This window comes from Aethalodelphis obliquidens, unplaced genomic scaffold, assembly GCF_003676395.1.
Source record: "Aethalodelphis obliquidens isolate GAN/ISIS:26980383/991018 unplaced genomic scaffold, ASM367639v1 scaffold95, whole genome shotgun sequence".
Taxonomy (NCBI): Eukaryota; Metazoa; Chordata; class Mammalia; order Artiodactyla; family Delphinidae; genus Aethalodelphis; species Aethalodelphis obliquidens.
In genome coordinates, this window is record NW_020838039.1 from 3,248,031 (window position 1) to 3,262,056 (window position 14,026).

Here is a 14,026-nt window from a genome sequence, read left to right on the forward strand (position 1 = left end):
CACCAGATTCCTCGCCAGATTCTTTGAAGACCTTAGCATAGAGTAATGTATTGTCATGTTACCCACTTGTCCATTAATATCGGATACTGGGGCTCTTTAATTATGTTTTCTTTGGGGAAAACATAAATTCCTAAGAGGGCAAAAAACACAGTAACAAAACTGAATAGTCAAAAATTGCCAAAATCCTAACATTTCCTTCGGGTTCTCACCAACAATGCAGAATTTGTGTGGGTACTGGAATATGCCAAGTTCTGATTTCAGAATTAAGATAGAAGGCTGTGCTTTGATGCATGTCTGTTTCAAAACGTCTGTCTTTGGTTTTTCTTTTTATTTCCTGGTGGAAGTTTTAAATTTTTTAGAAAGTCCAGTTTTGTCTTAGCTAAATAAAGTAGAGAGAGATTCAGGGAGTTTTGTGCCTACCACCTCCCAACACTTTGGATCACATGATTCAGAAAAAGGGGTAGCACTACTACTATTAAAATGTTGGGGCCAAAATATCCAACTGAATCCCTGTGAGAGAGAATAAAGTCGAGAAAGTGCAAAAGAGAGAACAGCTCCTGTGGAGGTGGATTCTTCCTGCCTCTATAATTCCATCATAGGTCTGCTGTCAGTCAAGGGCCTTAAAAATGAAACACAAGTATGTTATGTGCCTGTTTAGATCCTGAATGGAGTATAATATCAACCACCTCTATATACTCTTACTGAACTGATATATTTTTGGTGGCAGCCAGTGTCATACTCCATCGTCCCCTAGACCTTCAGATTAGATGGTACACACAAGAAAAATACATGATTAAATTTAGTTTTAAAATAGTGTTTGTTGTTTTTTGTCTAATTACAAAATTAATATATGTTCAACTCATGAAATTGGGACACTATAAAAAAGCATAAAAGGAGAAATTAAAAATTGCCATGATCTCACTATACAGAGATAAGTATTGCTAACATTTTGAGTATATCTAATTGTTTCTTCACCTCTGTATGTGTGTGTGTCTTAAATAATGGTTTGGCTCATATTACTAACCAAAGCAAGGTCCTCTTTGCCTGGGCTGCATATTCAAACCTCAATTTCCAATTAAAATGGTTTTCTTTGTTTAGAGTTACACTGCAGAGTTTACTGGATTCTGTTAAAGAACTAAACTCTCCCTTCCAAGATATGCAGATTCCTCTCAGTCAGCTCCCAGAAAAATCTCCTGCTTTATACTTTCAGTGGCCATTTCTAAATCTCTCCCTTAGTAGTCTAGAGTTTCCTTGAGCTTGTTGACTCAAAATTTCTCTAAGATAGTCTTTGTGTTCCTGTCACTCACATCCCAGCTCTCTTTTCTCTACTCATCGATGAGTACAAGCGTGCACACATTCACACCCCCTACACACACACCATATACATTCACATCCCACATGCACATCCGTAGAGTAAAACATTCCTCCAGACATGAAACTTCCCACTTGTGGACTCAGCTCTCAATATCAAAAAACTGGCATGGGAACTTAAAAGTCTAATTCCATTTGAGTATCTGAGTAATAGCAAGATGGGCTTATTTTCAATATACTTGCCTTTTTGTAGGTTTCAAGCTCATTCTCATGTTGGAATCTTCCCACTAAGTCTATGTTCTTTAGAAAATTAAACACTGCCATTGAGATAAAACAACCTGCTCCTAAGAATTATTTACTTGTAGACTATGTGTGACTTAAAAATGGTTTCCATTTTTAAACAGATAGAAAGTAAATTATCAGTAGGGTCTTTACATTTGTCTAATTGCAGTGTCGTATATGCCAAGTCTTATCATTTTTCTAGGGTACCCTCATTCCATCCTATTTTCATCATATTCCAAGTGCTTCCTCATTTCATTTTATTTTCATCATATTTCAAGCACTTTAAATAATGGATGTACTTTTTTGCCTCCTTTTCCATATTTTCTTCCCGTTGGCATTGCCTGCTTTATCTAGTTTCAGATAATTTAAAACTTAAAAAGAACCTTTATAGCTCATTATGGATTCTTGTCCCAATTATAGGAAATATACAGTCTGGATACAAAGTTGAGCTATTAAGACTGCTACTGACCTCGGATACTAAGTGCAATTGATTCCATGCTTGAGTAAATGTTATTTCCCTGGTTTGGGCTGTTAACTAGAGACTTGGGGCTCAGCATTACTTTAAGTCACTTAAAACCAATGAGGTTATCAAGCAGAATAAAATATTTTCTTGTTATAGAGTGCAGACATAACCATCAACTTTTTAAACTATCTTCCATGAAAACTAAATGAGAAAGTGTCAATGAATCAAAATAATTCATTCAAACACATTACTAATGATAATAGTAATGATAATGATTATAATTGTAAAGTTATAGGAATACCCCTCAGAGTTTTTAAAGTGTCTTCCTATATGTGATATCTTTTCACTGCAACAGCCCTATGAAAACTCCGTTATTGCTTACACTTTACAGAAGAGAGAACAGAGAGAAACGTATATGCTTTGCTCAGGATCACATAAGCTAATGAAGGTTGGAGATAAGACTTGAATTCAGGCCATTTGAGTACAAACTGTGGATTCTTTTCATTCATGTGTCAGTAGCAACATCTCCCTATGCAAAAGACGGCACAATTTCTCTTTCACATATCACTTATACTGGTCAAGTGCTTGACGATAATTGTTATCAACATTATGCTGTGAGAAGGAAAAATTGTCATCTTCCTAACAGACCAATTTTAAATCCTGTTTTAGGTATTAATTTTAGTGTCCTTTCCTACTAAACCTTTTATTCAAGTTTTCCAAAAATGGCAAAATTAACTGCTCTCCCTCTTTCTCTCTTGGCTCACCATTTGTCAGAGGTGCTAATGAACAATGAATTGGCCACAAACCAGGCAGAAATATCAGGAAGAACAGCAAGCAGTTTAGATAATCCATGAACTTGAAAATTAGTTCCTAAGAAATGAGTGTTGGTTTTTAGATCTTGAGGTGAAACTGAAAAAAATTTGAAATTAGAATTTTGCTTCTTAAGACATAGAAAAGATAGAGGTTGATTATATAAGGAATAGAGTTGAGGATAACGAGTTCCTCCATATTTGAAAATTTACCAAACATAAACTTCCTGGGAAATCAATAAAAAATAACGTGATTTTTGAAAGATTTTCAAAATAATATTCCAAGAAGACAATAACCATAGGGCAGTTCAAAATGTGGACTATGAAGTAGACAAAACAAAACAAAAAACCCCCCACACACAAAAAAAACAAACAAATAACAAAACCACATAGGACTAAAAAATTATCATCTCCTTTTCTTTTATCAAATTTCTCAACTTTTTTCAAAGTTTAGAAAAGGTAGCAAGAAAGCTTTTTGAAGGCTTATTTTGCAAAGTGGAGAGGTTATAGGCTGCGAGTAAAGAATGAACTGAGTTGAGGCTGTGGAGGACAAGTGTAGTTTCTAAATGCTGAGCAGTCTGTCTGTCCCAGATAACTTCAGGGGAAGACATTCTGTCCGGTGTGTTTTGCTCAAGAATGGACAGACCAGTGAAAGAGACTTCTAAATGGCTCTTGTGGGGAAAAGTTCCAATGAGATAGAAATTGAAGCACCAAGGCTGCCACCCAAGACACCAATGCATTTTCAAGGAAGAAAGATGCTTTTGGATGAACATCAGATGAGCCCATTCTAATGTCTTCTTAATCAAGCTTGGAGAAAATGATTCCAAGTTCCTAAAGCAAAGGGATTTCAAATACAAACAAACAAAAGACAGAAAATGAGATCACCCTTTGGGGAGCCCAATAAAATAATTTTAAGATCCACTTAGAGAAAGCCTCTCCTATGTGGGCTGGGGGCTGAGGGTGCTCAGCATCTGTGGAAGCAATCAGCAGCAACAGTATGATCAAACCCAGCCATGCCTTCCAGGTCCAATAATATCAATAACTCCCAAGGAGAGGACATAAGGTGCTCCATATGCTGTGAGGGGTAGGTGGGAGGCTTAGGGGGATGAGGATTTCCATTGATCCTGCTGAGCAGAGACTCAAAACCTGAAGTCTAAAGCCTAGACTTCAACCAGTATGTAAACATTCACTACCAATGTAAATTTTACCCATATCCCCACCTAAGTCCCTTTAAACTGCTGTGGATACTCAAGTACTAACACAAAGAATTAGAAGTGCAGTGTAGTTAAGCCCAATACTGGTAATTTTATGAAGAAAAATAATATTGGGAGAAATGAGCAAATTCAAGGAAATACCTAGTTGCTATGTACATGAGTGGTTCCTTCATATGGGTGAAAGCCTTAAACACCTCCCAAATGCGAGGCCTGTACAGAATGCAAAGTCAATTCAGATATTTGTGGCTTCCTGAAGTTCACCATACAATCACTGAGAATGAGTGAACTAAGAAGGTTTAGAGTAAATTTTCCCTTTTCCTCTTAGTTAATGCAGAAACGATGCTCTCATACAGACATTTATTCTTGGCTCAGATCAAGCGTCTGAAAGTTGCTGGCATCATCTTTACAGGCAAACAAAAGGCTTACTCTTCCTATGGTAATGTTATATCATTATTTTAGACAGATGCTAACCTCCACTTTAACCAGTATATAAAGACATCTTGACATACTTTATATTTTTGCTCATTTGTTCTTTAAATTCTCAATGCATTGCTGTATAGAAGACAATGAATGTAACGTGAAGATTGTCTAGGTACTTACCAGGCGGGTTTTTCTTAGCATGCATTGCACAAAATTTCTGGTTTCGAATTGACAATAATAGAAAAAACACTCACTATTTATACATAAATGACAGAAATTTAGGACAGTATCAAATCCTTGAAAATCAGTTTACAAACATTAAAATATTTTCTGGCTTGAACACTACACGAGGAAAGCCTAAAACAACAACAAATTCCTTTTATCTTAATTGTTAGGTTTAATCATTTATCAAATTCTAAAGCGATATACATTTGGGTTGAAGTTTCCCATACTTATTTAAGCCAAAACTTGACAAAATTTAGAGAAACGTAATCTGTAGAATTAAAAGTGTTTCAAAAGTTACATTTTTCCCCCCGTCTTTCTTTTCCTTTTGGAGGATCACTGTAAAAATGTCCATTTCTTTAGGCTTTTTATAAAATTAATATTATAAAACAAACGTTTAAGATTAAGCTACTTGCCATGTGTAAAATGACTTATTAATTCCTCATGATGTGCCATTGAGTTTTAAAAAATAGAATCAAATGGTTATTTTAAATAATTCATACATTTTTCACACAAAGATTATATTAATTTAAAATTTTCTAGACTAAGGATTTATGTTAATTTTCAATGAAAAGAAGATTAGAGCAATGTTGGTCTTTAATTTTATTAATGAAAAAGGTAAATTTAGAACTAAAATGTGTGTCTAAGTTTAGCCATTTCTACATACAGTTCCTTTTAATAGATTATCACATTCACAGTTTATTTTGCAAGAAAAATAATTTCTAAACATAAAGTCCAATAGTCCAAAAATTCAGTACTCTTTTGTGGATACGATATTAATTGACCGAGGTTATACCCATGGTAACATTTTAATTATTGCTTATGTTTCTGAAATACTATATAATTTTGTATAATATATGTGGATAAACCTATTAATAATAACAACTTTGCATTTGTACTTTATTACGGTAAGATTAGTGACCTTATGATTGCATTTTTATTTAATAGCTGCAGGAATCCCCCCGGAAAATTGCTGTTTCTGGAGAGAAGCACACTGTGCTCAAATGTAAATAGTCCAAGAACACACAGCTTTGTAATAACCTAGGACACCATGACAAATTTATGTGATAAATAATAATTGTAATAAATAATAATAAATATAATAAAAACAGCTAGTGAGCTTTACGAAGTCAACCTATGGATATTTATCAGTAATCTGTGTGGTTTTTGAGAAGTCAAGAGGCTTTAAAATTTTAAAATGAAGTATTTACTTAAAAGCCTGAAATAAGAAGATAAGTTATCTACATTGAGTGATGTTTACTAGCATAATTGGTCATTCTTGAACACAATAAAGTCAAGATTTCTTTAGCTATATAAAGAGCCTTTTAATTATTCATTACATAAAGTCTCAATGTTCACAGAATTAGGGACAAAGAATAAATATGCAGCTTCATTCTTCCTTTAGCTAATATTTTGTTCCAATTACAAATACAAATATATAAAATAGAGCTTTGTGATAAGTTAAAAGAAAAACATTCTCATAGAAAGAGCAAGTAGATGCCAGATGTGTTGATATCTATGTAGTAACCCACTCTCCTTTTTCCCAACTTTCTGTTCAGATTGACATCCCAAGGAGAAGATTTCCAAACCAATGGCCCTATCCTCAGGAGGGAAGGAAAGGGAAGGACAAAAATACAGCAGCTTTGTCTGACAACTAAAACATCATAGGCTCAAACAAAAATTCACTAATATTTCTTCTTTGTATGTAGAAGTTGTGACTAATAAAATGTGAATTACTGCTGAAATCATACAGCTTTGTGTCATTATTCCTTTCATTAATCAATAGGATACTAAAAATACAACTACATTTATGTAACAAGACTTTTAAATATTTTGGTGTTTATAGAGTCCCCAGTTGTTGAGAAAAGACTGGGGACCTTTGCCTTACAATGTCCCCTCTTTTTTAGTGTTACCATTGTTCTTTGAAGGTGGAAGAGTTGTGCAGAGAGGGATAATGTACATTGATGGTAACTACTCTTCTCAAATAGCATGCACAGCATTAATTCATTACACAATCACTACAGAACAGGCAGGGCCACAGGTGTATCTAGAGTCCACAGTCTTAATATCCTGCTACTACAGTTTTACCAGCAGGGACGCAAGAGAAATGTGCACAATAGATTCCTTATGAAAATTATTGAGCTGGTTTCAAAATAGCTTAATTATTATTGCTACCTTTAATGGAACTCATTAAAATGGCTGTCATGAGTCTATTGAGATGGTTCCACTATAATTCAATTTTAATTAACTTGATCATTATTTTTAACAATGCAAATAAACAGGCTGTGCTACAACCTTATTTTAACCTTGGATCTTTCAGCATAGAATTTAGAGATTTAAACCTTTTTCTTTCCTTTTTTTAAATTGTTATGATACTGAACAAATTACATTATTAAAATCAACTAATTCCTATTACCATCAATTAGTCTTACATTAGGAAATATCAATATATTTATGTTTGAAGAAGATTTCAACTGCGCTCCTACCTGACAACTAGCTTTATATCACAGGACACAAGGGCTCTGGCACGAACAGTGCATATACTGATGTTTGTATATTATAAGTACAGAAGTGCAAACACTTTATAATATGCTCATGGACCTGTCAGGCATTTAAGATCTTTTGGAGGTAATGAGCATTGTTTAAAATGAAAGTGCTCAAATCTCATAATTCAATGTACAATGCCACCTAGACTACTATTAATAATATGAGTCTATGAGATCTGGAAAACTATGCATACCAGAATCTGCTTGGGTGCTTTACCCAATGGGATTGTAAAGGGCAGAGCCAAAAGCCTGGAATAAGATACTGCAAAAATGTCATCAATGCTAAGTGACTTCCTAGAAACTCCCAACAGGAAGCTGACCCACCTATTCTACAAGAACCATGGATTCTCCCTGGAGAACCTTATTTTTCGTTAGTCTTTGACACCAGTTTCTTCAACAGTCTATTTGTCACTTTCTGGCTGACCTCCTGCCACTATATATATAATGTTCTAGTAATGGATTCACGTCTTGTTTGGTCCTTGTTAACTGGCATTCTCCCAGAGATTTACTTGTGAGATGTCACCACCTGTCCTCCCATTCATCCCATAGGTGTGTCCTCTTCAGCTGGAAATCATTAGTGTCATGATGGTACCTCACAGAACATAAAATGTGAACATAAAATTAATTATTACATATGAACCAAAAAGTACAGTGCCTGACACAGGGAACACATTTAACAAATAAGGGCTCTTTTTAGTTCTACCCTTCAGACTTGGTCATCTTCCAGTGAGCCTCTGCTATCTTAACCCACAGAAAACATCCATCTCATTCATTCCCCCAAAGCTCTCTGAGATCTTGACCTTCATGACTCCTGAAGATGTGACATTACAGAACCAAGGCAACCATTTGTGCCAAATGCTGGAAAACACAAAGATTTCAGACACAAAAATCAGGAAGATGTTCTTTGGAAAGCTGACAAATTGAGTTAGGTATTACTTATATCTAATCTTACAAAAAAACCATGATGCTGTCCAACTTTCCAATTAGGTAGTTCCTAATATATATACAACCAACTTATGCAGAACTTTTTAATTTAAATAGCTGTCTAGCCAAATGGCTAACTGAATTTCCCATTCTATCCTTGGAATTCCTTTACTTTCTTTTTTAATCTTTTCTCCACCACTTATCTCTGTTTTACACACCAGTCCAAAATAACCCAGAGTAGGTTTCAGAGCCAGGCGAAGGATTGCTGAGGATAAAGAGGAAACAAGATGGCAGTTCTGTGTCCTATCTCTTCTCCTTCTTGAGCCTCTCTCAGAGCCTTCCCAGATTCACGTTGGAATGTCCATCCTAACTTCCGAGATAAAACGTTTAGGATGGCTTTCCTCATAATAACTGATTCTATCTTCTCTCTTAAATGAAGGTAAGTCTTAATTCAGCCTGTCATGTGCCTAAATGCTGGTGTGAGTGACGGGAGAGGATACAATCCCAACCCAATTGTCTAACTTCAGAGATGGGTCCCACTGATGTAGGACTTGAGCACAGGTTCTTTCCTGAGAACAAGAGTGAGAGGACAAGAACTAGACCTGAAAATGTGATTTTTCCTTGCCTGTTTTCCATTTTTGCTAAAAAACAGAAACAACAACTTATCTACTAACTTCAGAGACAAAGGATAAAGGCCAAAGTTGTAGAGACTTTGTTGTGTAACAGTCCACAGGGAAGAAGAGAAATCCTTGCTGAAAGGAAAGTCTTCTGGTAGCTACAAAGAAGAAGAAAAGATCAAGAGAGTGCAGGAAAGAAGGTAGGAAGCAAGCCCGAAATGGAGCAGTATCCTGGGTGATTTTGACATGGCCCCAGGTTGCTCCAAATACTCCTCTGCCCAGCTCACAGCTGGAAGAGTCCTCAGTTCAACTACTTAGTAGTCAGAGGAATAGGATGATGGCAAGCAATCTACCCTGGTGCCCTCTTACAGCAGCAGGTAATGTATTCCTAATAACTTTGATTGAACTTATGCTACATTTTTTCTTATAAATATTATTCACATGGTAGATAGGTCCTAGAACATTTCTGTGGGTTGGAATTACACTTATATGATGATATACTACCTCTGAAATACTAACCAATGCATTTTTGTTTCTAGTATTCCCTTCTTCCCTTTGCCTTCAATCTATCAGTTCATTTGTCTCAGGCAAGGGATAGCACAGGGAAAACAAATGAAAACAGCAGCAACCAAAAAATAGATTAAAATCCCATGACTTAGGGTCATGGTAAGACTAGTATAAATAGGCAGCAGACCTGGTGAGAATACATTTTGATTTAGAGATCACTTCTTAACTCTTGTCTAGAAATAGTTTCCCAATGTGGAGAAATAGAGCAGATGAAGGAGATGTGGTGAGAGGGTGAGAGACAAAGGAATGAGACATAGAGCAACCCACAGACTTGGGCAAAGACGTTCTCCGGAGACCTCCCATCATGCACCAAAATGATCACATCTGCTACTCCCATCTGGGAGTTGTATGGGAACTGAGGCCATAGATGGTCCAGTTTCCACCCCAGTGAACAAAGTATATTGTGCATTCAGAGAAGCTATGCTAATCTCTCCCTTTGATAGCCCATCAGCCTCTATCCTTTCAGCAGAAAAACTGACCACCTCTTCATGATTTTGCTCAGTGCTTATATTGCCTTATGTTACTTTCCACACAGATAACCTCCTTTCAACCCTACACTTGTCAATAGGCAATAAGGGCAACACTAAAAGGCAAAAGTGTTCTGGAAAACTAAAGAGGGGTGGTGGGTAAGAGGGAATGCCCTCCCAAACACGTGCACCATTATGCTTAGGTAACTTAATGGGTAAAGACAGATACTGTGGCCATGTTAAGAAGTTTTATCTTCATTCTATGAGGTATTACTTCATTCTAAGATATTGAAGCTTCTAAGCAAGAAATCAACATGATCAAATTTGTGTACAGAGCAGCAGCAGTGTAAAGAATGGAAGGTCTGATGAGAGAGGATGTGGGTTACTAATGTTTATTAAGGACCTATTTCAGTCTAAGAATTATGTTAGACCTTTTGTGTGTATTGTCCCACTTGATTCTTTAACCAAAAGTATGCAATTGAGAGATGTAAGTGACATGTCTAAAGTTACCTAGGGAATAAGCAAACAGTTCTGGACTGAGAACCTAAGTCTGTCTAACATCTAGCGTTTTTTCCTTTAGTCCGTGTTCCCTTCCAACTTCCTCAAACTTGATTTAGAAACAGGTGTTCTCATCACAAAATTGGGATTTGGCTGTCATGTATACCAACCATACCATGCTTTCTTTCCAGTTCAGCATGAAACCCCTTAAACCCTATTCCTTGTTACCAACAATGCCCCAATCAATAGTGAGTTCTTAAATGGTAATGTCTTCTTATACGCAAATCCAGCACTCCTCACTTCAAGATTTTGAAACAGATACACGAAAGACTGAAATTCACGTGCTGAAGCTCCATAGAGAAAACTGAAGCAAGGCAGATATAAGCACAAGGAAAGACCAGGTTTTACAACGATCCTCTTGGAGAGGATACAAAAATTGCATACAGACAATTCTGACATTTAATTGCCTGAAAAGCAACTTGCTCTCTATATTCATGAGTGGCAACAGATCAAGGATGAAGGCTTCGAGACCAGGAAGCAGTCTCCGTATGAACTGTGAACAAGAAGAGCAGGCAGCAGGTGAGTCTAAATTCAGGTAGGCAAACATCCAAGAGCAGAAGGTGGTAAGAAGCTCAAAGTGCACGCAAACAATAAGCACCCAGGAGATCCTTACGAGCTGAGTGAGCAGCTAGATGCACAAAGTCAAAGGGCCAGGAAAGGAAAGGGTATGTGGCATATTGTTGGAAGCAGGAATGAGCAGGTGGAAAAGATGCTCTGCTCCTGACATGGGGAAAATATTTCGTGAGAGGGACGGGTGGCCCTCTCCCCTTCATGCTGAAATTCTCCACGTAAGCCGAGAAACAGGCATCTGCAGATGGAGTCCTTGAGCGTAGAAGACCACTGTGGCCGAGATATTTTCACATCGGGAAGGAGACAGCAATCACACAACATACAAAGGAAGACCGTTTAGTAGCCACTGATCTTGGAATGGCCAATAAAATGTCAGTGAAGGCTAATAGACTACCTGTCACAATATTCCAGCATTATTATCTGCATATGAAAAGTTCAATAAACAGACATTAACACTGTATATTGCATTTTTTTTGGTTGATTCTAGAACCATCCCTGAACCTTCTCTTTTTTCTAAGTTATTTGGAGAGGCAGGACTGGAAACCTAATCCAGGAAAAGATAAAGTATAATTTCATTCTCACTGCCTATAAATCAGTTGTGAAGTAGGCAAGAGCTTCTGAGGAGAAATTTGAAGTGAATTTCCCTTTGTGTCTGGGACATACTGGGGAGGCTTAAAATAAGAAGAGGCTTGATTTTATCAGTGGTTGTCTGTTCTTCAATGGAGGATGTTGTTCACGTTGATAGGTTCCAGAGTGCCGGGAAAAAAATATGATCTCCAATAACCACATGGTCAAAAGACAACTAAGGAGTGAGAGGGAGAGAATAGTACAGGTGGCTGCACATGTGTTCCAGCCTAATGAAGGTTCTGTGGTCAATGTTGCTCTAAGCTATGGAAGATTTTAGCTTAGATTATGTCTTCCTTCCTTTTGCTGGTATCCTTAGAACTGGAAAACTTTACTTTCCTGCTGGAGCCCCTAAGAGCAAAGGGAGGAACTGGTCTTGAACTATAATGTGTTATTCATGTCTTACAACACCCTTGACATGCACTTATTCTTCAAAACTCTCTGCCCTCTCCTCCTATCACAGACAGCACCACCACTGGTAAACCATTCAACAAGACGTTAGGATTTATTGTTGTTGTTTATTAACATTTTATTTTACCTGCTATCTAATAATACATTTTGAGAGTGAAAATCTATGTATTCCCAACTATGCTAAATAAAGCGGACATGAGAAGGGATTTTTGTTGTATGAGTGGCCTAGGGAAAGCAGGGGTGTGACACAGAATAAAGTGGCAGAAGTGGCAATACACAAGAAGACAACAACATCAACTAGGAAAATGTCAGAATCTGACAGAATTGTAGTCCCCTCTGTCAGAGCTTCTCCTCTGGGGAGCTTTTCTCTATCCCTGTGCTGGAGTGGAGGACTGTATGTTTTGTACAAAAGGGTCAGTCCATTCACACAAACTTAACTTTTGTCTTAAGACTAAAATAAGCTCCTTAAAGACAACAACGTTGGGCTTCCCTGGTGGCGCAGTGGTTGAGAGTCCGCCTGCCGATGCGGGGGAAGCGGGTTCGTGCCCCGGTCCGGGAAAATACCACATGTCGTGGAGCGGCTGGGCCCGTGAGCCATCGCCGCTGGGCCTGCGCGTCTGGAGCCTGTGCTCCGCAACGGGAGAGGCCACAACAGTGAGAGGCCCGCGTACCAAAAAAAAAAGGCAACAACGTTAACATATTTGTCCTGTTAAGCCCCCACCTGCCTATCACAATTATGAGTACATAGTTGGATCCCTCACGTAAATTTGTTGGGTGATGGATGTCACGCAAGAGTGTACTAAAACCTGGGAATGGCAGAGAGGGGTATAAAATTCTTTCGACCTTCCATGAAATATATGGGACCTTAAAAGTTAATGCATGCCATAGTGGGCAGTGTGACCAAAGAATGGCAACACAGAAATGCAGGTAAATCACTGAGTTAAGCTGGTGACACTTAGGAGGGAAGAAACCAGGAAGGGAGGGTCAGAGCTGTTCACTTATTTTCTTCCTGGGAATTAAGAGGGTTCCATTTCTCTTAGGGAGGGTGCCATTTGGAGTAGCACAAGGTTCCAAGTTCAGAAGCACTGGGTCAAGATGTTAGATGGTGGGCAAGTCAGGGGTGAATCGACAAGCCAGAATCACACAGGAGAGCCAGGGCCGATTGAGATCACACTGGAGCATGTCAGGCTGCCGGGAATTTGACAAAGCCAGAACACCAAGTGGAGCAATGAAAAGCAAGGACAGCACCAGAAGCCAATAGTCAGTAACAACACCAATGTGGCCAAGGGAAGTCATTGTTTTTGTGAGATCTTAGCTATGAATACAAAGCTGTTGGGGACTAATATGTTTTGAAACAACAATCTAGACATTTTCCTATTTTCTAAAGTGGCCATAGTTTCCCAGAGACTAGCCCCAGGTTAGGTTTTGACAGTTCCCTAAGAACTTTTCTAGTAACAATAGAAAAACTTTCATTTGCCTCCTAACGCCCCCCCCACCCACCCCACCCCCTGCCACCACCACCTCCCTTGTGTTTCTTCCCAAGGCGCCTCAGCTCTTACTTCTAAGGACAATGCTACTCTCAGTGAGCCCAGCCTGGGGGGAAAAGAATGCGGAGCATACAACTCTTTTGGATTCTTTGTCAGAAACGTAGAATCTGAATCTCTTGAAGGTTTTAAGGTCATTTTCTCCTAAAATGATGTCCTAAAATGAAATTCTGTTATTAGTTTATTTCATGGCTGGGGATCAAATAGCCAGAAAACTTAAAAGATCACTATTTGAAATGCATAGTATGTCTTTTAAATCTTTAAAAATTTTAATTACAAGGTTGATTATCATGAAAAATACAGAACCTTAGTTTCATCTCTTACTACAGTTCAAACCATAGTTATTTACTTGCCCTTTGTCTATTTCTTCTTTTTACATGTCACTTTCTGTTCAAGTATTTTTCCTTTATTTTGAGAAACATACACTACTCTCTCTCTCTCTTTCTCTCTTATACTATTTGCATTACTCTGAACAAA